At 34.9% G+C, this 27,935-nt stretch overlaps 1 protein-coding gene across 1 annotated transcript in view; it reads right to left on the reverse strand.

Annotated features, from left to right (window-relative positions):
- RANBP17 (RAN binding protein 17) overlaps window positions 1–27,935 on the reverse strand; it is a gene marked incomplete at both ends in the record, with an annotated part of 133,225 nt that overhangs the window by 73,019 nt on the left and 32,271 nt on the right. The window lies entirely within an intron of this gene.

Below are 27,935 nucleotides of genomic sequence, written 5' to 3' on the forward strand. Positions count from 1 at the left end.
TAATAATGCTCACTGCTTTCAAAAATTAGGCCAATGGGCTTTTCCATTCATGTATCTTAAACAGTGTAGCAGAAGTGTGATACAGAAAATATTGCTCAGACATGGAAGCCTAGTTTGTATTTTATATATTTATACTTGTGGGGAAAACTCTTCCCCGTTCCTAATTAAGATGGGGGGGAGGGGAAAAAGCACATTAAGGAATCCTGTTTATCCAAGATTTTGAGCTTGTGTCTGCACAAGCTAAAAAAGAAAGTGGAAGGTTTTTGTTTGTATAATGCAGATATCACCTATATGCGAATGCATCTGAGAGGGATAATTATTTTAACACTGTGTTTTATTCAATACTATTATTCAAGCAACTCATCATAACATCTTTTAGTAAATATATTATGAAGTCATTCACTCACCAGAAAGACAGAAGGAGAAGACAGAGAAAGGAATGACAGAGAAAGAAATTCAATAGGTAATAAAATATTTTTGAATTGGTTTCAAAGATTCAGAATTGAATTTGGGTGACATTTCATGCACTGGTAATTGGTAATGGCAATCTTCTGTGAATGCTTGCATACAGCTCTTAAGAACTCTTCCCGGACATACAAAATCTAAACTAACAAATACTGATTTCCCTCAACAGACTTCAAAAACAACAGTTGCACAAGCTATATCATGTGGTCACGGGCTTAATGTGTTTGCTTTAAAAAATAAAACAAAACAACCCCCCCTGAATTTACCACTGTCATCTCCTTCCCAACACATCCCTTCATTTGCTCAAGAAAGCCTGCAGTACCTTATGCAAATTCTAATACACTTCTAAACGACAGAGGACAGAGCTGAAGTCAGAAAAGTAACACTCCGAGCGGGCAGTGAACTTCTGCGGTGAAAGCAGAGTATGAAAATTTATATCATTAAATCCTGATTGAAAGTAAAATTTTTAAAGCAAAAACTTCTGTTACTTGAATTTTATTATCAGGTCTTTTTCCCATGGTCTACACAGGAATCAGTAATTTCTTTAAAGAGAATTAAATACAATTCTTTCTTTCCAAATCTAACAAGAAACGTACAGAACATAAAAGAAAGAAATGTAACATTTTGAATTCATGTACCATAGAGGGATGACTCTTATACAGAGTTCATACTATTTTTTAAATAAGACTGTGTTTAAACTGTGGGCTGGTAAGAAAAAAACCCCAACTTTATAAGGATTCTTTCTTGTGAGGACAAATGGTCTCCTAAAGGCCCCTTACTTGTTTGCTGATGGACAGCCTTAATTAAAAATATGACCCAAATATCTTTAAACCAGTTAACAAATCCATACTTACAGAAAATGAAGTAAGGAAAAAGATTAAGGGAAGTTTAAAAAAAGGTTGCTCATGCATGGAATACGGGTATTGTTAGTAGGTAAAGACAATAATATGTGAAAGACCAAAAGTATGTTACAAGTCTTCTCAAGAACATAACATTTATTGCCTTTCAAAGATGACATATTCTAGTAATTCTGTGTTTATTTGTTTAAGTGGGTTTTAAAATCAAATTTGCAGTACTAACAAGAGAAAAGAGCAAATAAGAATTATTGAAGTGTATGCTAAAAATCTTCTATATATTATGGGCATGTAATAGGATTTTTTTCTCTATCATAAGATATTGCAGGGGTGGACAGATAAATTACTGTCTATATTCATAGAATAATAATGAAAAACTACTCTTAAAGGGAAATCCTTCCAGATCTGTAAAACACTAGTGACAGCAGCAATCAACCTAAGAAAAAGCAGTCAGTCCTTGACTGATAGCCCCATTCATTTTTATGATGAATGAAGTATATTACAGGGAAAACAAATGTAAGAGGTTTGTTTTAAAATACTCTGCATATTCATACAGTACTGTGTAACAATAAAAAATTAAATCTAACTAGAACATAATTTGCTTTGTATCTAACAAATTAAGTAGCTATAAAGCATTATAATTGAGTACCAATAAAAATAAATATATAAATTCAGTCTATCTGAGGACAGTTAATAGACTCAAAGGATAATAATCTCAAATATTGTTTTTAATTCACGATTTTGTTTAAAGGCTACAACAAATACACGGACTCTGAAGTCCCTGAAGTATGTAAAACTAGTTTTCCACAGACTGAAGGGTTAAGCATTTGCAATATGGATCAAAATGTTCGTATTAAAATCTCAAAACATTGATAAAATTCTCTCATTTTAAAAAAAATATAGATTTCTTTTTATAAAACATTTCCTAATTCAGGTTTATAACAAATTTATTTGTGAGCCCTGTTAACGACAGACACAGTACTGCCCATGACCTATTGTGTATAATGCACCAAAATAAGGTCATATTAAAGCTATGAATTAGATATTACTTGTATTTATTATTTAATGAATCGTAAATACTTTTGTTACTTTCTGAGGAAATGAGCAAATTATAATGTCTTTCTCTTCATAAGAAACCCTCTTTGGGCAACTATCAATTGAGTGTGACTGTAATTGATAACCTAAGCTGATTTTACATTCTGTTACAAATCCAGGTTCAAAAGGTTAATTATGGCCTGGCCACAGCTCATCCGGAAACATGAAGCTGCTTGCTGTATGCCTATTTAATGAAGATGTACTGCATGTATTACAGCAGCTCACTGACAAACGATCGGGACCTCTAACATCACTGCAACAAGCATTAACATTCACGCTGTCAGTTTAACTGTCAACGTCATAGTTTACAACCCTGTCACTCTTTCATTCAGAAAATATATTGCTCTGTATGTTCTTGCAGATACTTTTTGCTCCACTTTTTTATTCTGTTAAATCCAGGGATCAGTAATAGTCTGTCAATCCAAAATGTGTTACTGATTAATATCCAACAAAATTAAAATGAGGAAGGATCAACACTTTGCTACTTTCAGTCACCTTCCTCTGTAACACTGAATTTAACCACGCATCAAAGTAGTCTCGGTGTCTTTTAATGATATGCATTACACAATATATATACATTTTAAATACATCTCAAAATTACCATAACAAACCACTTATAAGGAACCAATGATATAACAAGCATTACATTATAATGAATAGTTATATTATTTCATCCAGAAGACCAGCAAAAGTAAGGCCCTCTAACATATTCCACACCTAAACCACAGTTTCTAGTGCAGAAGAAAGGGGCTTACAACTTAACAAAAATCTATGATGATAGAGCAGAAAAACCATCAGACCAAACATCTCACTTAGTGCTACAGTAACTGTACCAAATCTCACACTTCTAGCTACACATCCAATTCCACTACTCAAAAAAAAGAAGCAAGCAGAAATCTACTGCACATGCATAGTGTGCTTTTTTTAGTCTTCCTCTTCTTGCAAACTGAAGATGAGGCAATACAGAAATCTCATGGAGATCCTTAGCACGGAGATCCAATTACCTGTTGGGGTGCACTGGAGAACAGTAATAGTATTTTCAAAGTTAACTTGACTTATATTACAGAGCACAGATTAATAAAACCCTCTTTTGACCTACTGTATTGTACTCCTTATGCAAAAGGCAATCATTGACAGTAGCTCAGAAAGTAAAATAGGCAGTGAAAAAATAATGCCGGCCAGTTGCATTTTTCCAGCTAACTCAACGAGGATGTTCCATCTGCAGAAACAGTCCTACCTTCTTTTTCTCTCCAACCTGAAAATCTTTGAGTTAGAGATTATTTTCAAGTTTCAGTTTCAGATAGAAGGAGGAGACAAAAATCTCATTAGTTATACTCTATATTCGTAGATTCACAAATATTAACACAGGATTTTAAAAGGGAGAGCTGAAATTAACTTCTGTACAATTCAATTGTGTTAAAGAACGGTTAAAGTATATAGAGAGACCTAAAATATATAGAAGGGACCTTGTGGATTCTGAGTACAGTTTCTTACCCATACAGGCAACCACGTCACTTAATCCTTTTATAAATCGCTCAAACTTCATTTTAAAATCTGTTAATAATTTTCCCTCCATAATTCCCCCTCTGGGAGGCTGTTCTGGAACCTCGATCTTTGGATGAGTAGAAACCATTTTTGAATTTCTAGCCAAAGGTTATTGATAGCCATATCCATTTGTCCCTGTGCCAGCAGCATCCTTAGTTTAAAAAGCTCTTTTAGCTCCCCAGCATTTTTAGCCCTGTCCCTTCCCTTCCCCCATACGTATTTATGGCGATCAATCACGTCCTATCTCCGCACTCATTTCCAGGGCTAACCAAAGCAGCAAGACAAGGACTCCATTTCATGTTTACGGCCTTTCTGCACATCCGTTCTATTTTGAATGAATCCCTCTCAAACAGATGTAACTGCAGTTACAACAGAATCTCTGACATTGCATACAGAGGTGGTTAACGTTCACACATTTTTTACTTCACATTTACAACGGGACAGAAAGTCTCAGATAATAGATTGCTATACCTCAGGTGCTAAGCAATTAAGCCACTAGAACGCAATCTTTTGTCATCATCTCACCATGCCACTATTATAAAGATAAGCCAAATAAAAATTCTGAACCTCCAGGCCAAAGCAGGTGAAATTTTTTAAGATAACATAATCTTCATAAATGTATGTAAAAAGGAAAAACAGAAATAAATTGAGAAAAATAAAGTTTGCAACTTGCTACTGAGGCATTCAATGGTTAATCAATCCAGAGAAAGCTTATTCATCTTTAGTAAAACTACATGAAATCATCAAAAAAAGGCTAGTAAAGGAAATCCATATTCAACATTAATATATTGCAGGTATTAAAATACTGAAAAGTATATGATGCTGAAAAATGAAAAACATTAAGGGATGTGCTCGCTATCCAGGGAAAACCTCCAAAGTAGTCCAAACTTCTGGCCCTGAAAGAGTCAAGATGGCTCTAGCCCACAGTCAAGTACCAATGCCTTTCCTCTTAAAATAATGAATAAGAACTAAAGGCAAAACTTCAGCCTGTCAGTACAAAGCAAGAATTCCCTGAATGTATAAAAATCTACTACAAAGTAAGCAAAATTATCTACTTATCAATGGCAAGCCTAGGACATGATCAGCTAAACTACTTAACATCAGCTAAAGAGCTGGCATATTATACGTATATTTCCCTTTTCTATGCTTCTTTGCTGTGTATTGTTAGTTATTAAAAATGAGTATTTATATTTCAAGACATCAAAATCATCCAAAAGTAAGGTTTCAGTCCTGAAATATCACTACCATTTCTGGTAGTTTAGAGATCAGGTTTATGTTAAATGAAAGCAAGGCTGCTACTGCCATCAAAATCAACATACTGGAAAATATGTAGGAAAATGTCTATAGAGCTGTCCTATAAGGAAGATTTTCCTTATCTTCCATGCACTGTTCTCAAATTTGGGTACTCTGCAATGCATTCGCTGGCTAACGAGACAACATAAAGACTCATTGTGCACACACACTCTTCAAGCAGGTAAATAATCCCACAGGTTTCAGGAGGACTACAGCTGTGCTGAAAAATAAGCACATGCTTAAGCAATTTGCTGACTGAGGTCAGATTTCTCAGCACCCTGCAGAAACGATACGTTAATCTGATCCAGCTATATTACAGCTCCACCACTGTGCAATACAAGGAAAAGCACAAAGCTAACGCAATGCAGGCGGAGGCAGGCTGCTTCACAAGAAACGCAGAGGAACTGCTTTAAATGTTTTTCGCCATTCTGTACTCAATATGGCTAATCAATTGAGATAAACTACTGAAAATATTCCATCAGCTGGTATGTAATAACTCCAGTTTAATAATCATTGAACACAGTTGTAGCCAAAGTACTGCAACCTTAAATCAAAGATCACTTCATATCAGGAGGTCTTAAGGGACGATTTTGTCTAAGAGTATATGTGGCATGCTTAGATATTAGCATAAAACTACAGTCGCTACAGTTATTTTCAATATAAAAGGTTGTCTACAAATCAAAATTAAATCCCCTTCACTTTATTCAGAGTAAATGGCTGCATAAGGATGCAAACAAATTAACTGAAAGCTTGAAAGTCAAGTTCTCAATTACTATTTAACAGCAACTTTACTATATTTGAATATAATTTACTGTATACTTAGCTGTTTTAAAATGGAATCCAATACTGTAATAAAAACCCAAATAGCACAACAAATGATTGATGATGATGCAAATGTATGAATACTTGGGTCTGAATAGTGCTGTTTGTGGATATATTGCTAAATACTGTACCATCCTAGCATCTAATCAATCATCCATGAAAAGCAAAAACTATACAATTTGTTGTGCAACCACTCACAACCTGCATCGTTTCTAAATGACTGCTGATGCAATGACTTTAGAGTAGCTTTTATTCTCAGTTATTAAAAGAAGTTGAGAACTCTTACTTAAAATAAAGCTATTTCTATTGACATGGGGAAAACAGCTAAAACTGAAAAAGTTATAAACAGCAGCCATTATAATGACAGAATACAGACATGAGTTTATCAGTTTAAATGTTATCAAATACACATAAAATTATTTTGCTGACCTACACCATCCATTAATTAGCAATGTTATGAAGTAGCACCACACTCCTATGTGTAAAAATACAAAGCATCTGCATTATCATAGAGAGACATATATAACATCATCTTTATAATAATGATGAAGTGTTCTATGCAGAGTGTTCTATTTGCAGTGGTGATTCATTGTGCTAGGGGAAAAAAATGCTGACACTTTGAGAAGATATTTTCCCGTAAAAGGTTGAAGTCCTTAAGCAGCAAAAAACACCAACGTCCATCATCTTTAAACTCTATTGATTTCTGGTGAAGATTTAAAAGGATGTTTACTTATTTCCCATCATTTCTGTCAGAGCTGTAACAGTTCTCTTCCCACTGAATAAACCTCTCATGATCCTCTTGGTGATTAAGGTCAGACAAAATGTCAAACTCCTAATGCTAAGTGCTTTCACATTAAAAATTAATACCAAATCACCAAGTAAAATCCAAACAAGAAGTCAGACATGTAAACAGTACACAATAAGGATAATACTGACCATTACAAAAAAGAGCTATAATGCATACATGAAAAAACATTTGGCAACAGGTAAGAGCACAGTTTTTCACTTTTGCATCTTTAACCCCCTTTCTTATTTTAGAGTTATTGTACTATGTTTGACACAATCCTTTTAAAAATCCTTTTTCCATTAAAGCTTGCAGTCGCCTCCTCTATTTACCTCCAAATGCCATTTACTATATAACTGAAGTATTACAAGGATTGTTTTTATTTTATTCTGAACTTCATCCAGGAAGCAAGTATTATTTTTACAGCTGCTGCTGAATACAAAGCCAGTATACAGGTAACCAAAAGACATCCAAAGGACCCCCTAAAACAAACCCAAATTAATTGCTAATTATCTATACAGTATTTTTAAACTAGAAATCATTGTATGCTTGAATATATACACACATGAACAGAGGAATACAGAACACAGCCCTGAAAGAGGCTTCCTATGGCTTTTTATCCAGGCTGCTGCTACTTCAGGCAACCAGACCGTATTACTTCATTCATAAACTTATCAAGTTCAATCCTAAAACTAATTACTTTCTTCAACCTTTTAAACAGTTACTTGTATCCTGAGGAAAAGCATGAAACCAACATGTGTAGAGCCAAACTTCCAGGGTGATTGGAAGCCTGCAAGTAACTATATAATAAACTGTGAAGGTAAATCTTAAATAAGGTACGAAGACTGCCAAGGGTGAAAATACTAGTTTTGTATAACTAACTGTGAGTTTATGTAAGCAGATAACTTCAAAGTTTTGGTCCGGCTTGCCAATCTAACTACAAAAGATTGCTCTAGCTTAGACTACATTAACAACATAAATGAGATGCACAGACATTAGGACGAGGAAAGAATCTCTTTATACTCAGGGGGCTCTAAATGACAAAACTTAAGCCATTTTTGCTTTTGTATTGTTGTCTGTAAGCGGTAAGGGACTGTTCAGTCTTGTCATCTTTGAGTTGATCTACCAAGCACTTACACAGCATTCCCAGTTTGTAGTGGAAATAGCTCAATTTATTTATGCACACTTCTTACTTATGTAGCTACGCATGTATTTTGTGCACCTGCCTAGAAATTGATGAAGAAAGTAAAGAGTATTGCACATGGATTTGCATAAGCAATATGCATTTGCTTAACTCCTAGAAGAGTTAGCTCACTTATCAGCAAGAACAACTGATTTAAGAACAGCTCTTGTCAGAGCTGTGCTACATATACTGATAAACTACCTAACATTGCCTGCAATTTTACTGTACTGAAAGATGATAGGAGGTATGACAGGACGTCGTATTGGAGAAAAAGAAGGATGATTCTGTGATAGGCTTTAATATCAAGCTAGGAATATTAATAAAATGCCATCAGTTTTCACCACAGATCATTAAAAATTATGAAGCATAGTTGTTACTCTTCTAATTAATAACCAACTGGTTAGCTTTTAAAATCAAAATAACTACATAGGGAATTATGATTTGTTATATGCCAACTTTTTTTTGAGTTCTACCTTGCTCCCACAAGACTCTGATATGAAAAGAGATGTCCGTGAAGGGTCACAATCCTTGAGTGTAAAATACAACATTAACACAAGTTGTTCACTTCATATGCTTTGTTTAACAGACAGGAAAACAAGGATAGATTATTAGACATGCTTATTGCCTGGCAGTGATATAAGAGAAAAAACAGAGAATGCAGAGAACCCGTAAGACCTGCATTAGTTCTACAACATATTTAACGAGGAATTATGTGTTCCTGTAAAATGCTCCTTGGGAAGCACAATGAGCACCACAACTCTACCTAAGTGTGTGTTGAAACTCGGTAGCTGAAACTACAGAATAAAAAAACACCTATCAGAATAAAAAAATAAAAAACCTTAAAAAAAAAATCACCATTACTTTTGCTATATACAATTATGGATGGTATGTTAACTGCAACACCAACAGAACATGAAATTTTATACATGGGTATCTAACTATACAGAGTGTGGCTGGATAAACATATAGATTACAAATATTTAGCCTATATCATACCTTAAGAATTTGTTGGTCAATGGAGTGAAACATGCTTATTCAGAATACTGAATACAGTAATGAACAGCGTATAACCTGAGTTAAGCATATTACACATATCTCTTCATTATTACAACTTTAAAACTTGATCTGCAAATTGTATTTACCCTTGCTTAAACATTAGAAAATACTAGTTTAATATAATGTTAACACAAATCATTTTCATGCTTTATCTTAAGTATTTTAGATATTTCAAGATCACTTGCTATATTGACGTGTATACTGTTTAATATTTCTTAAATACTCATTTCAGGTATCAGCACCTAAATGCTTTAGGAAAAACCTTGCATTTCTGATCCAACTAAACGTTTTTTTTATGATTTATACTTGTTCTCTTTTTTATTACACATCACTAACTATCCTGAATCTTAAAGGCTTTCAAAAAGTCAAAGAATCTTTATTTCCTGCCTGTAAGTCACAAATTTGTATAAAAGGTTGTTTTTTTTTTAATTTATTTTAGAATGAATAAAATTGCCTAACAAAATAATGGTTTGTATAGGAAAATGTTACAGTTTACCAAACAAAAGAAATTACTGCTAGGAATCTTTAAAATTACAAATATTAGTTGGAACTGCTACAAAATCTTGCTACACTCTTTTCCTTGATGTCCTTGCCTTCCATGATTGGCTAGTATATTGGTTATGATCCCTGTCTCAGGATCATTTGATTTTATTTGTAAATCAATGAGTGTTAAATATAGATGTATAAATAATCTGCAGTGCAAAGATGACCTCCCTCCACTCCAAACAAGATAACCTCTATGTACAGAGGTGCTTTCTTGCTGTCCTTCCAATCCATCATTCTTGTTTGCATAACGACATTGATTGAACAAGAGCAGCAGAGGACACTTCAACCCAGCGCAACTCGCAGCCTAGCAGTTAGGGCACCCACTTCACAGGAAAGAGATGCGGACCTGACCCCCCAGAGCTTACCACAAACTAAACAGCAGTCTTCCTCTTCCTGGGGGAAGTATTCTAGCTGCTTACCTCTAATACACAAAAGGGGAGGTATAGAACATGCTGCGAGGCTGTGGAAGAAATTCCTATTAGAAGGATTTCAGTCCAAAAGAAATACCTACCAAGGATGGATCAAGGAGTCTAAATGTCACCCTTAATTCTTACACTACATGCTCATTATGGAAATAAACTGCTGCCCTGTAAGACACCCTATTTCCTTTGTTTTCCTGGCTGTCTGAGTCCTTGAAGTTTGCAAGTCTTACGCTACTGAAGCTGAAGACTTCTCATCTTTTTGGAAAGACTCAAGCTCCTGGTCGAGTTTTCTAACTAGAGACTTAACAGCCCGGCATGACAGGGCAACATAACGCAGTATTTTCAGCAGAAAGATGTTCACATAGTCAAGAATCTGACATTTGGATTTGATTCAGTGGCCACACGGTCTCTCCAGTGCACTGTTGAGTCACAGCAGGAGGTACACCAGTGGGTACAAGGAACAAATTTTAGTGCTTCTTAATTAGCAGATACTTGATGTTGATATTAGAAAGAAATCAAATCAAACCAAAATTTTAAAAATGGTAAATTTTTTCCAAACCCAGAGGAAGAAATTCTGTCAATCTGAGCAGAAGAGCAAGGTTTAGTTCTGGACCTCCAAAACTAGCACAGAATTCCTGTAGTTCCTGGGGCATGAGAAATTCTCCTGCCATCATGAACAAGGACACGCGCAATATAACAGGAGCTGCCAAAATCCTAAAGTGAAAATGCTGGCTAATCCTCAAGGTAGTTGTGAGACTCTCACTGACTTTAATGAGATTTAACTGATAAAGTTTGATACGTAAGTAGAGTCCAGGGACTTGCTAGACTTTACTTTTTAAGTTTATTTTCATCAATCTACAATAGTCCCAAGACTACTATATATTCTCAATATCTTGCTCTGAAAATCCTCTTTGAGACTCACAGCAAGTCATACTAGCGATGAGTATACATATACTTGCTAAAGAACTATTCTTTAGATGGCTAGATAATCAGGACATAGAGAAGTAAAGTAGCCATGTATCAGAAAGAATTCATGAGAATATGTTAATTGATAATACCAAAGTTTTTGTTTGATACTGTTCCCACTCCAAAGATATGCCTAACTTGCCATTTTGTAGCAGTTTTCTGTCACTCAAATAGATGAGACAGGACAGTCATCTTCATAGCAGAAATTTATGCACATAAATCTTAATTTTTCCAAGTCAGAACACAAACCAACATTCAATGACTATACATAGACAAAACAAAAAAAATGGTCCTTATTTCCTCACTGGATTTTCAGTTATCTGTAAAACTAAGTTTCCTACACTATCTGAAGAAAACTAAGGTAACGCACTGTCAAAATGAAAACTTCATGTGCAAGAAGAAAAAATAAAACAGATTAATTTCTGCTTTTATAAGCCCGAGATTAATCATGAAGGAATATAATTACGAACACCTAAATTACTCTTCACTAATAATGTTTTGCTTTCCACACTTACTCAGCTTCAAACAACAGCCCTCTCATGTACATTTTATATTAAAATCTTGTAAACCTACAGATGTTTTGAAAAATCTTTTTTTTTTTTTTTTAAAGGAAAGAGGAAATTGTTTAGACCAAATTAACTGGAAGCCTTTAAGACCAACTCTTCCTAGTTTGAATATGCAGATTTAAATCTACTAATGCAATTAAGCATGTGCTTAATCTTTAAAAACAGTGGAATTTAACTGTATTTGTGTTTTATATTATACATTGATAATCTACTGATCTGGAATCTCAGGGAATTATGTTACTCCATGATTTATGTTTAGTTTGACCCCATCTCTGAGGAAAAGAAAGTGATTTTTCCTTCACTTGATAAACATTCAAGAATCTTGAACCATACCAACTTTTCTGAAATTGTATTTTTCAGAAAAAAGTTATTCTACCTCACATTTCAAAAATCTTTCTATGCCAAGAATTTCTTCATCATTTGACTATTTTGAAAATAGAAATGTGTTTTCCAGAGAGGAGTCCACGATGAGCATTACAAAACTGTTGAAACTGTTTAAGTTATATATTCTAATTAGTTTGGCAGAGCTAATACAAATTACATTTACAGACTAACAATAATAAAATTGAAGTACTAGTTAAATATCTAAAATAATTAAAGGAATCATTTTTAGCCTGGCATAATTAGCTAATTCACTTTACAAGCATTTATTAAAATGAATTCACGTTATATTCCATAGGTAGTTACACAATAGTGTTTATACAGGAAAAATATAATGAACCAAACTCTCTGTATCCAGCCCTCCACAATTAAAACGAAGACTCCCCAAGTAATATCAATCTAGGATAGACTAATTAAGTTTGGTTTGATAACCATTCATTTCTTCTATTGCCTCTGAGCAAATTGTTTATTAGAGAAAGTTATTTTACACAAATCAAATCAAACTGGGTAAACCATTATATTTGAGAGAAACCTTAGCCATCAGTCAATTAATCCATCATTTTCTCCAGACACTTTTGTTTAACGAGCAGATCATATTATCAACAATTTAGATATCCTATGATTCAATTATGACAGAAAATTTATTGACAGCTTCTCTAATACTTTTGTTATGAATAAATATTAAATGTTCTCCACTTTTGATGAGCAAACCAAATGCAATCATGTGTTAAATCTAATAGTCAAAACCTGAGTGATACTTCCAAATGAAATGTTTTAAAAAATATTTTAAACCAAAATAATTTGGATTATTTAAAAAAATCAAACATACCTCACAATTTCTAAGAAACAAGCAAATGAGTTATTTGATTTCCACTATGCGACTAAATGAAAACACATATATAAGAATATTACCAAATATGTATGAAGAGATTTAACATAAATAAATGGCTTCATGTAGCGCTCAATAAGACAAAAGGCGTTATTATGTAAAAATAGTATTACCACAACAAAAAGTTAGAGACTCTTTCTGCAACTACACAAAAGAATTGCCTAAACGTTAATAGAAATAGATTCTCCAAACCTCATATGAAGATATTCGCTGTTAGGAATCACGCCTATTAAAAAAACAATTTGTGAGATGTTCATAATTACAGCTGTCTTAAATTCAAGAAAAGAATATTGCCTAACAAAGATTACTCCCAGAATATTCAAACCTCTTGACAGATATCTCTCTGAAGAAATAAGATACTGACTCATTTACAAGTGAGCTAACCAATTCATGAAAGGACCAGAGGACAATGGAAAAGCTCTATCTAAACTAATATCCATTAAAGAGATAATGGAATTACGCAAACTTCTATCAATGTATTAGGAGATCATTATTACTTCAAAGTATTTTTCCTTGAGACAAGGAAGTTGCTTTTATAATGAGGGGGACTGTAAGTAGGTTTACAGCTGCAAAGGAAAAGTACTGCAGCTGAATATCAGAGAGCTAAGTATCCACATAATGAAAATAGAGCACACACTTATTGTCTGTCAGCATCTGAAGAGTAAAAACTGCTTAACAGTGAATAAAAGAAAGAGGTGTTCACGCGAACCTCAGACAAAAGCTCTTCTACGGGTTTTCCAGGTCAAACACATCTTATTCATAAGAAGCAAACATGGTTTTGTATGTAGATTCCGTATCAGCAGTATCTTGTGACCATTTCTTAATGTGGAATGCTCTTATCGTATATATCCTAGTTAAAAATATCTTAAATACATGTTTATGGTCAAACATCTATAAAATACAATAAACCCATCATTTCCTACCCTATCCTTACCTCCTTCTATTTGGACTGATATATAATAATGTATTGTGGTTTACAGACATTGCCTCTACTTCTTTAAGAACTGAAATGACATTGTGAATTTATGCCAAATGAAAGCAAAACAAAGGTCAAATGTACTTTATTAAAAAGCACATATTTCCAGAAACTCTGGCAAAAGTGATTTCACATCAAGTCACTCGCTGCCTCTCAGTAATTGCATACTCCACACTGGTGGTTTCACTGGTACCTATTAAGAAGTCCAGAAGCTATCATGCAGAAATATGGAATATTACTATTATTTTATGCTCTGAAACTTGAATTGTCAGATACATAGCAGTACATCAACTTACAGTAAATATACTGTTTTACAGAACTGAACAGGACTCTTCATGCACTTAAAGGCTTTTACGTCCATATAAACACAAAAGTCCTGATGCATCAGTGCTGTAGCACACTTTATAGAAAATGGGCATCTCAAGAATTTTTTTGTGGCACTAGCTGCTCAGCTGTGATGCATTCAACAGGAAGAACTGCGTAAGTTCTTTCAATATAGCTCCCAAATTAAGATCTGTTGCTTTAGTTGGAAACCTGTAACTAAAATTACAAAGAAAGCTATAAAATGAGTGAAGGTATTTTAAAAATTCCTTTCTGACAGCTGCACATGTGCCTGAGAATAGTAGTACAATATAAATAAATAGTAAAGACAGTCACATCTACGGTAGCTCCCACTTGCTTTCTTGCATGGACACTAGCAATTATGCAGTCAGGACCAAAAGCCAATCCTAAAAAGAAAAAACAGTAATAACTACATAGCCATACAAACAGCAATGACAATGCAAGACAGAAAAAGGGCAGAATTACTTTTTCAGCAGTAGAGTGGTTTTATATCAACTTAAATGGACCATGAAACTGTACTGTCAAACTTCATTAAGTGTGATTTCTGGAGCTGTGACATCTACATCGATTTCCCTTCCAACAGATCCTATTTCTACCATACGTGCATTTCAAGCACAAAATTAGCTTTTTAGTCAAATGAGACCACTTACCAATACCCGGAACTCCCTGCAGTGTAAGGTCCACTTATGTGTCTTACTGCAATTGTAAGTATAGCCTATTACTTAAGGCTAGGGCTTTTTTCCCTTTTGGTAAACATATTGCATCTACAAGATTAAACTTAAACCCTGACTGCTGCATGCATGACAAGACTGTTTAATGCAAAGTATGTCCAGCACCATTTCACTCAGTGCTAGAGATAAGTGAGCTTAGAAGGGGAAGACAGACAGGAAGTAAATGTGTATTTGGACTATGCATCTCAAAGATTCCTTTTACTGGTAAGTAATTCTTCTTTTTTTTTTTTTAATAATAATTCAGATGGATATTGATATAGTGAAAAAAGCCAAGTAGTAACACAGAGATTCATAGTTATGTTATAGAAAGCTCCAGGTAGCTGCTCAGCAGATGAGAAGAATGAAGAAACTTTTCTGTGTGGACACAAATGTATATTTATATCTGGTAGAAAGCATTGGGATAAATGAACAAGGCTTTGTTTTGATAGCCTCTTGAGAAGTTTTAACACCGCCTGTTACCTTTTTCAGCAATCTCTGCATAGAGACAACCAAGCCCTAAGGAGTCTGCTCTCCCAACACCTCAGCATCCCAATGCTTACAACCCTTGCTCATGCAAAAATTCAGCTAGTCATAACTTCCAGAAGCACCATGTTTCTACCTTGCTAAAATGAGAAACAGTTACCACATTTTGCTGTAATATTCTAAAAAGTCTAGAAGGGAAGAATCAAATATTGATGAAAGATGGTATGGACTATAGCAAAAATTTAGAAGGGCGTGAAGATTTGGATCCTTCTTAGGAGGCTCATAAAAAGGGTGTTACAACATCACTGAAGGATGTTGACACCTTCTTGTCACCACAACAGACTATTAGGTCTTTTTCTCTTTCAGAACCTATCTTTGAAATCTCATGGTAACAAATGAGGAGTATGAAGAGAAGCTTCCCTCTCTGAATGTCTCATGGCCAGAAGGCCTAAGTACCGGTCACAATTAAATAAGGAGGACTGAAATTTATTTTGCTTTTTGACCTTGTCACGCCAAGCCAGATAGGATGGAGATGGACGTGTTTTCACCTAAAACACCTATTTACAATCAATACTGCCCAAACTGGCTTTGTCAGGTCTTAGCGACCAACTATCCCTGACATGAGTTTTCAGGAAAAGCAGTGGGATACTTCAAACTTTAGGTCTCAGATGGCAAAACTTTTCTGATTAAAGACAGGGGAGAGAATTTTTTTGCTGTAACCTGCCATCTGAGAAAGCAACCAAAGGAATGCAAGTTCAAGACCTGGACGTCCATGCCTGAAGTGTTATAAATGAGCACACACATGGACAGAGATTTCGAGAGTGGAGGACCACATCCATGTTACAGTTAGGACAGTGCTGAATACGATTCCTTTATTGTAGTGATGATAGGGAAGAATTCTCCTAGAAAACAGCGAGGTCTTTCTGTATGAGATCAACAGTCATTATTGTGTAAGCAGGTTAACAATCATTTGAGCTTACCAGAAAGTACAGAGCTAATCTCAATTTTTCACTTATCTAAAGTAAAGTATATCAACACTTTTCTAAGAAGAAAATCGCAAAGATTCTCTTCCTGCTCACAGCAAGAATATGGTTTAATGGACATGCAGATCTTAAAAGTGGAAATAAAATGCACTTACATTTGAAGGGATATGCCTCCCACAGAACGGGCAGACAAAAACTGCCTTCAGTTGGGTTGTCAGTTCAGGAGAGGTGACCAAGCTGGAACACTTTAATGATATGGAAGGCCAGAGGTAGAATTGAAAGAACACATGAAGAAAAGCTTTGTTATAAAAAAAACAGAGCTAAGAGTATTTTGCCTTTACGCTCATGCTCATGCAGCGGCGATGACAGAGAACGGGGTGTGAGAACACATACACTGATGTTCTACCTGTATGACTGTAACAGCAGAGGTACTGTCATAAACCGCTCTGGTGAGACTATACTATTTGTTTATGGGATAGCAACACATGCAGAAATGCAAGAAGTTAAAAGGCTATTTATACCTTCCCTCTTCAACAACAAATATTAATAATGAAAATGTTGTAATATCTGTTAGGTCACTTACACATAAATACATTCATAAGACCTATACAGGAACTTCCCATTACTGGCAAAAAAAAAAAGCAAAGAAAACATTTACTTCTGTAAAAGACTTGGTTATACAGTCAAAGCCTTATTCACACTTGCTAAATTTAACTTTTAATAAAAATGGGTCATGAGTCACGATTAAGTGATTGGCAGGTTAAGTGTTATTTTATTTAAAGAAACTTAGCTGAAAGAAATCTCATTTATCTCCAAAATGTACCTACCTGAGCTTGACTGTTAGAAAAACTGTTGGACTGACAATGCTAAAATCAGAAATATGCTTCACAAAAATGGGAAATCAAGCAGCTGTGTGTGGTAAGAAAGTTCTGAGTAAAGATGTATTTGACTCTAGTATCTTATATACGTACCAATTTGACTTTGGCTTTCTGCTTAATTATGTTGGCAAAGCTAATTGGAGTATACTTTAAAATGGTTAAATATCTACATGAGCAACTGCATTAACATTTAAACACTCTCACTCATTCTGTCCTGTAGTTTTTATACAAAGAAAACTGTATGAAGAAAGTCAATACTTATTTGTAACTAAGCCTTCTGACCAAAAAATCAGACTATTTTTCAAATAGAACATGCAACGCAAGAAAATTTAGGGACACGGTTTATTGGTTTGGTGGGCATGGTGGTGTTGAGTTGATGGTTGGACTCAATGATCTTAGAGGTCTTTTCCAACCTTAATGATTCTATGAAAATTGGAAATAATTACACATATTTATTCTCTCACACACTTTATACATTTATATTATACCAGCAGTGCAGTTTTTAAAAATTAACTTTGCTTGATTCTCTTCGTCTCCCAACTCATTAGTATTAGTACTGCCCAGTAAAGTGAATTTTACGCCTATATTTAGATGATTCCTCCAAAAGAAATACATTAGATGTCTGTTTTTAATAACAGTTACTAGAATCAACACACCGACTGCTACCTGAGAATAAAAACAAGAGTTGGGAGCACACAACTGAGTCCCTGCGGTCCCAGCCAAGCTACAGTAGGGTAAACGTGAAGATTTATCACCACTCAGCAGCCAATCATTCAAGTCTTGATACTCCCAGACATTGGAGCCCACTCTCAGACTGTAAAGGAGTCCACAGTCACGTTCTTATTTTACTCTCTTTTTGTTGTAAGGATCTGCTGTCTCTCACTGTACGCTTGCCTACAAGCCCTCAGAAACAATAATTATATTTTCACTATGGATGGTAACATCCATTGTTAAAGCAAAGCATGTTTCTACATACCTTCTCAAAATGTACACTAATAGTTTGGTACTTGAACACAACCAAAGCTTGTAGGTCCTACTGAAACTCCAGTGATTGATCATTGTAATTACCTGGAACCGACTCAGAAACTCTGAACGTTTCCATTACTCCTCAGCCAAACGGTGCCTACCTGGCCTAGTCAGAATAAATCCTGTAATGGAATATCTGGGAAAAAATGCTCTAGGATTACGAATGAGTTATCTCAAATGTCACTTCAAATTCACTGAAGAGACATATCAAAGATGGAAATCATTGTGAAAGAAGCAGAAGAAAAAGTGAGCGTGAGCAAGCGGGGAGAGAAAGGCGTAAGCAAGAACGTGGGAACAGAAGTCGGAGAGATGAGTACGTGAGTGGGCTTAAGTATCTCCAGAGAGCAACACAAAACTGCTTTTGGAGCCGCAGTTCTGTCTCCACTGACTCTTTGGAATTAATATTGGGTGACCTAGGGGTCTAAATTCACTCCAAAGTTTAGAAAATTAAAGTAAAATTGATTTTTCTTGTGGCTGGAGAAAGTAACACCTGGAGCATACCCTGCGAGTCCTGGTGTTGTACAGAAAAGCCCCCAGTTCTACCATGAGAGATTGTTAAATTCTCAAAGTCCAAACTCAGTGTGCTTTATCCTCTTTTAAGATCAAGATGTCATGAATTCTTTCACTATAGCTCCTAAAATTCCTAATGTATACTTTGGATCTGTCTGGAGAACTTAACCACTTCTTAACAGCTGATGTCTACTGATGCAGTTTTTCTTCTCTGTTCCTTTTCAGCACAATACAAGTGTGCATTGCTACGGATGCCCTAACGCCCACCCCACCACCTCCGCAACCACGCCAGTACTTCAAAAGCTGTCAATCTGTCTCTGGAGTTGAATGTTGCAGTGCAGTTCCCAGGTTTTAAACGCTTAAATATGAAAGAAGGCCTATTTGAAATATGAAAAGGGTATGATTCATGAAATAAGGAAACAGTAACTTGATCATAACAAATATATTTGACCTTTAAAGTAGTAACAACAAACATTAAAAACACTCAAGTTCTCCTTTGCTGCCAAGTTTATTTTCCTCATAAGTTGTGCCCCATTATGCTACAATAATCCTTCATTATTCCAGTACAATAATGCACAGTCTATCGTCTACCTATAGTTGTCTGGTGTCTATTTAGTTTTATAGCAAGCAAGCAATTTGAGAATATGGTAATAAAGCCTCAATCACAGTAATGATGTATGATGGGCTGTAATTTCTGTGTGCTAATGGTTTACAAACAGTATCACAATGATGACGGGAATCTCATTGATTCATTATGTGAGTGCAATAATATCAAAATGACTTAATATAGATCACTATTTACTCATGCACATACTGGTAACAACCTCTATATATTTCTATACACAGATATATAGAAATAAAATTTGTATTAGTCTTTCCACATAAAAGTTCACACGGCACAAAACATTTTGTGTTGAGTTTCCTAAATCAATGTTTAAAGTTGAAATTACTGCATTGAACGGGTTCTTTGAAAAGCAACCCATTGATTTTAATCTGCTTGAAGCAATCAATTACTCCCTGTCCTCTTTATTCCAAACTGTAATGAAAACTAAACTGCGTTGTCTTGAAAACTAAATGTGAAGATGATCATAAACAGAATTTAAACTCCATGGATTATTCATATCTACCCATTTAGATTTGCCATTTCCATTATGAGTACATTTGCCATGAGCATTTAATGGACATCTAAAAGGGAATTCATTAAAGCAGGAGCTGTTGGCAGCACTTATGGGCTTCAGACTGCTTTATGTTGGCCTTTAATAGCTCACTATTATAAAAGTGATATATTGTGTTCATCCCATTAGTAGTTTGCAGAAAGGTCTGTAAGACATAACAAATCCTTTTGAGTATTGTCAGAATCAAAACTACATCACAGGGTATTTTTTTTTCAAGCAGCATATTACAACCCCAACAATGTACCATTTTAGGTCATCTAAACTTTGATGATCTTAGCCAAGTAAGAATTTAATGACCCTACAGACAGTTTGTTCTTTCTTTAATGAAACACACATGAATTATTAATGCTGTCTCAAATGCACAGATTTTTAAAAACTTGTCATAACTATTAAGGTTAAGCATGCTTAAAAATGAAACATGTTTTCTCAAAAGTATTTTCTCACTTGTTTTGGGCCAAAGTAGCGTCAAGGCAAGTAGGAGGCTTAATGCCACCAACCCATAGGTGAAGACACTGAAGAGCAAGCAGCCTCCACCCACCTGCTTCGCTTCCCCCTTCAGAGATGAACTGAAGGGATATATTTGCATAAGGTACTTGCTTATTGGCAAATGAAGAAAGCAAAAGGCAAACTAGAACAAAGTTTGAACTACCTCGTAATCAACTGCTAAGAGTAATCCAAGGTTCACGATAGAAACACTCCTATATATTGTAGCTCAGTTCTACTTGACAGTTCTATATGCCTCCAGAAATAACATTATATAGTTTACCATCTAAGTGTATTCAAGCTGGTAGTATGAAAGTGTTACTGTGATTAAATCATTATAGAATACAAAACAAACAAGTATTTGATCATTCACTGCTTGTTCACCAGAACCATCACCACCTCCAGTCCATCACACTGAATACAATTCTGTTTGTTAACCTGTGCTCCCTCTGCTGACTTTCTAGTTGTAAGATATATTATATCTTTCCTAATAGATGCTACTTATTTATTTGTAAAGAAAATGCTGGATTTCACAATGTACAATTAAAACTCTCTACTTTTAAAAGGATTACCACAAGTACTAATAAATATGAATCATAAATTGTCTCTCTGATTCTAGATAGTTACTTTGCAAAATATGAACTTCATTTAAATCCCAGTCATTTAGGAGAGCGCCTTTTCTCCTTAGCGTCAAAGGGTACTGGCAGCTTTACAAAGCAGTTCTGGTACTATACTAAATTTAGCCACAGTACCATGACACTCAGAAATCACTTATACAGAAGGGCTGTATAAACTAAAGTCAGTTGCAAAGCCTGTGTAGTTAGAACCATTCTCTCATATGATGAACATTACCTTCATACTTTCAGCAAGCATCTTCTCTAAAAGATGATGAGGTTGAGGAAATAAGCGGCGTTTATCACCTATCAATGAATTTCAAAAGTGATTCACACAGAGCAAATGACTTTACCATGTTCAGAAATTCCTGATTACTCTGAGAAGAATGAAATAATTAATATTAGGAAAGAATCCACTGAAGCAACTGGCCATTCTCACTTCACTGCATTTGAATTTCCAACGATCATAATTTACAATAATTTGAAGGATGGTAAGTTAATAAATCTCTCTCTGATTCAAAAAGTTACATACAGTAATATACTAATACAGGAATCTGCAAGGTAAGATAAGAGATACCTATATCTATGAGATAGATAGGTAGAAAGAAACACAACTATTAGTGAATTATTTCCTCTGTTGCTGTTGCCTAGTAAAAATTCTAAAATCCCTTCCTTGACCCAGGAACAACTAATTGACTTCAGTGAGTTGGCGTGTAATTATTTTAGATAAATGTTCATGCAATCAGTATTCTTATATAATTCACAGGATGTGTGTGTGTGTTTAAACATATAATGAGTTTGAAATTTTTTCCACCAACTTCCAAGAAAATGTCTAAAGCGATGGGATAGATATATACGAGCTCCTCGGGTCTGTATTAGGCCATTAGAAAACCTGCATATGGGACATAATAAAAGATGGCATTTTCATAACAGCAATAGGAAACAGTACATCTTATTCTCATGCAAACGAACAGTAGATTTGGAATAACTCTCAAAAAGTCTTTGAAGAGCCTCATTTGGATGTGTAGTTGAACATGGGCAACAGTGTATGTGAAAAAAGAATGACGTATGGGCACTGCAACTACTACAAGTGCTGGAATCTCTAATTCATGGAAACTTACCGGTGAACTCACTTTCTGCAAGAAAATTACAAATTGTCATAGATTCTACTTGGAAAATTATCCAGTGCCCAAGATCATGGAAACACAAGTAGAAAAAGTACATGTATCCTTTTCAATCCTGATCTCAGTTGAAATAATTTATTTCATAGCATGCTGTGAACATCTTCAAAAGAGTCTCATTAGTCAAAGTTACAGAATCCAATATTCTGTTTGAAGGAAGAGCAGAAGACTGTATATTTAAGTAAGACCAAGGGAAATCCTAAACTTCAACATGCTCATACTGTAAATGTATTCAACATGGTTGACAAGAGATGTGAAAGGGTTTCCAGCCTAAGCAGTTTGGCCTTGCAAAAATAAGCTCATGTCAATGCCTTGAAAAACTTTTGAAGAAACAGGCTTCTTCAAAATATCTATACCAACCCTACTACAGATTCCTAAACTGAAGTTGCTCATCTCTCGTTGCTTAAAATAATCCTCACTGGCTTATTTTACTTGGATGGAAAGCACACTTAAGGACACTGACCTGTCACCTGGACCTTTATGAATGGTCCTGGATCTGAAGGTGACAAGCCAAATCTTCCCTAAGGAGGAGAATGACCCAAGGTAGGTTGGTTTGCCACAAGACCTCCCAGAAAGATGCCAATCTTCTGTGCAACATAAAAAAGGAAATAATACAGTAGCAATGGGTTCATTTTCCTTTTCCTGGAGAGAAAAATCATGTATGGATAGCCTCTAACACCATGCCTTGTATGCTCTTTTGATTGTGACCACCAAAGCCAATCACACCAAAGAAAAAAGTCTCCATATCTATTATTTTTTAAGCATTTTCCCAGTTAAACTTGGAATTTCTTAAACTTTAAGATGTCAAAAAGTTCTGGTTTATCCGAGAAAACTTTACTGCTTTTCCTAATGGTACAATAAAATGGGATGAAAAGTGCAAATGATCTAGATATTTAATGGAAAGGGGAAAAAAAAGATCAAATTTCATCACTGAGTCAGCCTGCCCACCTTCACCAACCCATTTCTGAATAGTTTCAGAATGCTGCCAGGCTAAAAGACTCTCATACCAACTCCATTAAATTATCTTGGTCTTTCAGTCTCTAAGTTAGGTAAACTTTTGTCTTTAATTTTTGTTCCAAATTTTCAAGGACATGCAATATCTCTCTCAAACTTTCATACCAAGAGCTCTAATACAGAAACTTCAGATAACCCTGATTGCCTTAGTTCTGAACTCACTGGGTCGACTGAATAAAGGCCTTAAATAGTAACTCACAGAAAGTTGACCAAATTTCTCAGAATTGCTAAAATTCTTCCTACCTATTTGTAAGGAAATATATTTGCTGAAGGAAAGATAACTTCTGAGTACATGCTTAATGTATCTTATGAAAAAGAAATAGTTCTGTTCTAAAGAATAATCACTACACATTTTCTACACTAAAAATTCTCTCATCACAAAGAAAAAAATCTGACTTAAGAATGATTCAACATCTTCCTTTCACCCCTATTTTTAAGACAGTTAAGGCTGCAGAAAAAAAACCCCATCCCTATCCTACTTCTTTGATGAATGACTCTGCTGAATCTCAGTAAATATTTCCAGTGAGCACTGAAACAAGAACAACTCTAAAAAGGATGAGGAAAAAAGGTTTAAAATACCCAACTAAAATTCAGATGTCCATAAAAGTCACTCAAATTTCTCCGCAGTGATCTCTGCTTTTCTTTTCCTCATCATTTCATTGATTACTTTTAATGATAGGAACAGAAGAAATTCAGTTTCTGAACTCCCTGGGCTTACTATAGAAAAAGTAAAGCTTAAAATAGTAACTAAGAAGAAACTTACCAAAGCAACTGACTTAAATGAAAGATCCCACTAGTGGATTGAAGGAACCTGCACTTAATTGATGTTTGGATAGACATTCTGAATTGCTGGTTTCATGTGTTCTCAGCCCAAGAAGTCCATTCTCTCAGAAAAGTACGTCTTAGGGATTTCATGCATCCACCACATAATCACATGAGGGCCTAAGTAGAGTAGCCAGAAAAATTAAGTTAAACCTTTCTGACACAGAGATTCTCCAATTATAGCATGAACCTTTAAATCTCAACTGAGAAAGGGAAATTCCCCTGCACAGAATTACTGATCATCTGATCACCAACTATTAAACAAGTTTATTTATCGTCTCCTATTCCTATTAGGAATTAACAACTATTGTTTCTTCAGTGTCCTTAGATCTCTTCAATCAACTTGAAGTATAAGACTGTCTACTGTAGTTATGCAGACCAGTACAAAAATATTTCCAATATTCTGGGAAATTTTAAAGTGCTGAAAGACTGCACTGAGTAACATTAAAGGTCTAGCAAATATCCATCTTACGGTTGACGACTACTAAGTCCTCAAGACTGAAAGGCCACGGCTGACCTGCTAGTCATCAGGAAGCAATGCTACTGAAAGCGTTTGGAAACATAGATATAAATTCTGAACCTCATCATGCCTGAAATTTGATTTATTTGACATTAGTAACAGTATACACAAGATAGGTACATAATAAATGATAAAGAAAAAAATCGGACTGTCCATATTTACATTAATGGACTATGGCAGGAGCAAGCTAAAACCCCCTAACATCAACAGCAGAGACATCAAGAAATACCTCATGGATCAACTCTTTTTTCTATATTTGCAAACAACTGAATTTACTAGAGTATATCTATTATTTGCTGAAAGCACTGGGAAAAGAGAGTGTAGGCATTATCAAAACGTTTGGATGAGCCATGAATTGATACACAAACAGGAACAGGAGTGCATGCTGGAATCCCTTTCCTTGACTGAGCAAAATGCATTTTCTGCAGAGATTTCTGTGCAAACCTTTCTTGGTAAAGTTATTTTCATACAGATGCAAAAGGAAGAACATAGGTGCGACATCTCATCTGTCTCAGAGGAAACCTTTCACTTAATCTATCATGAAACATTTTACAATGATGTGGATGTTTTCTTTACTATGATAATCTCAGACAGCATATCAGGCCATTTACATAAGGCATGTGAAGCCAAGGGCAATCCAAATAAAAAAAAACCCACTTGATTCAGAAATCTGATGACTTCATCAACCTGGAAAGTTTCCAGATCAAAGGAACTGCAAAACAGAGGAAGTAGCTGAAGTCTCATTTATATCTCAAACCCCAAAAGATTTCTTATACTATATCCTCGATATGACTGCTGCTGCTCTGCAGGAAATAGTCCTTAGCAATTCAGCTCCATTGACTTTATCTCTTCTAGAGTGAAAGTGATGTATTGCTGGTTAGGTGTCAACAACTTGATGAAAAGAGACAAAGTTTTCTGTACATGCTGCTCTGCAAACGCTTGTCGTCTTCATTTTTAAAGGATCAGGTCAACATTGATCATTCAATACAAATACTTCTAAATAAGCCTAAAAAGTGTGAAAAAAATATGAATAAACCATCATAATAGGAATGCAAACTACCCAATCCTGTTTAATTAAAAAAACAGGAGCGGTGATATGAGAGGAAAAGGTAAAAGGAGAAACAGAATGTTCTTTGCAATTCTGGATTATACCAGAAGTTGTGCCTGTAACAAAATAAGCAGAAAATACTCCAAGAGACTGACAGTTTACGTGCAACAGAAACCGCACTTTTTTGTAAGGTTAAAACCAACTGACCTTGAGGTCACAAAGAGTGGAATTTTGTACTTTATCTACTCAATTATCACATTTGTTTCACGTGTAAGAACAGAAAATGTCAGTGCATAAAGCCACCTGGAAAGATTATCACTTGGATTAAATATTTTCATGGGGGGCGGGTTGGGGGTGTGTGGAATCTTTAAAATGAACTAAGTTAGTGCTTTAGAACAATTCCTATTTAAGAACACTGCTAAACAAATACATATTCCTCATATAAATCTAAAATGACAACACTATTCTAGAGGAAAATCTAGAGGATCATCTAGAGGACTGTTTTAGTAATATACTAGTCACTGGTAACTAAATTAAGCTCTTAAGTAATTTTGAAGGTGGTGCTAAACAGCTGATCAGCTAAAATCAAACAAAAAACCTTTTAGCATTGCTAACCAGTGCAGACTATGAACACAGTACCTAAACTAAATGATGTATAATTCAACCAGTATCAACAAGAGTAATCTAACCTCCTAGGATTTTACTGTTTGGTTCTTTTTTGACAGATGTCCTTATCATGTGTTATTTTGCATATTTTTCCTCTCTGAATTACACAAATATGCAATAAGCAATTTCATAATTAAGTTTAACCTGAGTCATAAAAATTGCCGTAGTCTAATATTAAAGAATTATTCACTCTGCTTTGAACTCTAATGGTTAATTTACTTAGTGCAAGGTCTGGGAAATTAATTCATTAAGCTACTTAAATAATGAGGATATAAGGCCAACATACAGCAACAATCCAATATATTTTAGATGAGTAAGTCACAAGATAGCCTGTTGGTTTTTTAGCCCAAGATGCCCTATCTGCTGTTTATTCCTTCTTGCTAAGTTGGTATGTGATATACAGCACAAGTGGAAAGGTCCAGCAGTTAGTAGTTACTCAGAGAAGAGAATCGGCTTGAGGTGAAATGATAACTGAATTATTAAACAAAGAACATAATCAATATAATAAATACAAAGTAGTATTTACTGATGTGGACAGAAAACATTAGTAGTGTCATTACAACTGAGTCCAGTCATCAAAGATAAAGCAGAGGCAAGTAAGCCAAAAAGCAGATGTACGTGAAAGCAAAATTTGAAACTACTTTTGTAAAATAGAAAAAGGAATTATATTAGGCTATATCAGATGAAAATCACTAAGCAATGTATCAGTTCCTCTGTGCTAGAAAAATTTTAAATACACTTGCATTCAAAATAAGATGAAAAATGCTGAAAGATTGATTCTCTTTAACATTTATCCCCCCCCATCAGCATTCCCTAAATCTCAATTTCTGAGACAGGTAAGCAAATTAAACAAGCTAATGGCTATCACTCACATACTAAGGGAATAGAACAGAAAATTAATTGATGCAAATACTTAAAAGTCAACTACTACCATGCCTATTTTGCATATAAAAACAAAATGTGAAAAAAGGGCATTTCATTATAGATCCAAACATCTCCACATGTGTGGAATTACTTACAGGTGACAGCCTAGTTTTGCAAATGAACTATCCACCTAACTTCACAGGAAATTTCAGGTTCTTCTGTCAGCATAAATACTAGAAATTTTCAGAAAACAAATCAATGAACAGACTCAATCTCATTCCTCTTTAAAAAATACTTGTAACATTATTAGGAAAGTCTTTTCCTTATTCTCTTCTCAGCATGCAACAGGTTTTTTAGTAGTTAAATTGCTATACTAAATTATCTGAAATGTAACTCTACTACAAGAAAAATTAATCATGTTTGCAGCATTTTGTGACATACTGTACCACTGTTTTATCAGCTTTTTGCTGTAACCACAGGTTCTCTGTTCTCCTGCCACCAGCTCAATTTGCTCTGGGCACTGGCTAGTAGAAAAACAGTAGTCTCTCTCAAATCACAAATTATACTCACATCCAAATAACCCAATAATATATTTGCCAAACACTTAAGAAGTCACTAATTTGGAGTGGAAGTAGGATTAGTTTTTAAGTCCGCAAGTGATGGTATCAATTCTGAAACGTTTAAATATTAGTTACAAATATTGCTTATAGCTTAATAGCATCATAGACGTAACTTCACAAAGATATTGGCTCTAGACAGTAATTATATCCTCA

Source organism: Fulmarus glacialis, unplaced genomic scaffold (genome assembly GCF_000690835.1).
Source record: "Fulmarus glacialis isolate BGI_N327 unplaced genomic scaffold, ASM69083v1 scaffold40836, whole genome shotgun sequence".
NCBI lineage: Eukaryota > Metazoa > Chordata > Aves > Procellariiformes > Procellariidae > Fulmarus > Fulmarus glacialis.